The sequence below is a fragment of the Eutrema salsugineum genome, unplaced genomic scaffold (genome assembly GCF_000478725.1).
Source record: "Eutrema salsugineum unplaced genomic scaffold, Eutsalg1_0 scaffold_8, whole genome shotgun sequence".
NCBI classification, from domain to species: Eukaryota; Viridiplantae; Streptophyta; class Magnoliopsida; order Brassicales; family Brassicaceae; genus Eutrema; species Eutrema salsugineum.
The window spans coordinates 11,645,905-11,647,034 of NW_006256414.1; the positions used below are offsets into that span (position 1 = coordinate 11,645,905).

The 1,130-nt window shown below is 42.0% G+C and overlaps 1 non-coding gene across 1 annotated transcript; it reads right to left on the minus strand.

Moving 5' to 3' along the window:
* Positions 1 to 278: 278 nt before the first annotated feature.
* LOC112082282 lies at positions 279 to 385 on the minus strand. Its single transcript, XR_002896938.1, has one exon. It is a non-coding gene; the product is annotated as a small nucleolar RNA R71 (small nucleolar RNA).
* Positions 386 to 1,130: the final 745 nt, after the last annotated feature.

Consider the following 1,130-nt stretch of genomic DNA (forward strand, 5'->3'; position numbering starts at 1 on the left):
AATGAGTTTGAAGTCAAGCCTCAAATCATCTCATTGGTGAAGCAAAACTAATTCCATGGAGTTCCTTATGAGCATCCAATGGACCATATTGAGCTCTTTGAAGAAATTTGCAGCATGATGAGAACAAATCAAGTTTCACCAGACTATTTAAAGTGTAAGTTGTTCCCTTTTTCATTAGCAGATAAACCTCACCGTTGGTTGAAATCTTTGCCTGCAGGATCGATTACTAATTGGGAAGAATGTAAAACTGCTTTCCTGAACCACTTCTACACTAAGTCAAGGTCGGAACAAAGATCTCAAACTTTCAACAAGGGCCAACTGAATCTTTCTATGAAGCCTGGGAGCGTTTTAAGGAGTATGAACGTGATTGCCCTCACCATGGATTTCATGGATCAAGCCTGCTGAGCACATTTTACCGAGGTTTGCAACCAAAATACAAACTTTCACTTGATACAGCTAGCAATGGAGATTTTGGACAAAAGACGATACCCCAAGGAAGAGCCCTCATCGAAAATTTGGCTCAAGCCAATAGCAATGATTGTCCCGAATACGATCGATCGATGAAGCAAGCCGGAACAGACAACAAGGAGATAACCGAGTTGAAGAACATGGTGAGCCAGCTTCTGAAGAGCAACAATCGCCCAATCCATGCTTGTGAGACCAACAATGGCGCAGAAGATGAAGGACCTAGTGATATCGATCACATTAATCAAGCCTTTCAAGAAGAAGATGTGAACTATGTAGGAGCACTGGTGCCATATCAAAATCGCTCCAACAATGGTAACAACAACAACTTCCGGAATGCAAATTACAACAATCTCTCTTACCGCAATCCAAATGTGGAGAATCCTCAAGATCAGTACTACCCACCTCAGCAAAAATCCTTCCAAAACAAGTTTCAAGGTGGAAACTTCGGAGGAATAGTACCATATCAACCGTGACAGCCATATAACTACCAAGGTATGGGTTTTAACAATCAATTTGTACAACAGCAGGGAGTCACGACGAACCAGCTCGCTTCACAAATCGGTAGACTTGAACAGTCCATCCAGCAGCTCGTTATGACAAACGAAAAAGCATCTAAAGACGTGAACGTGAAAGTTGACTGCATGTACAATGATCTGAACGGT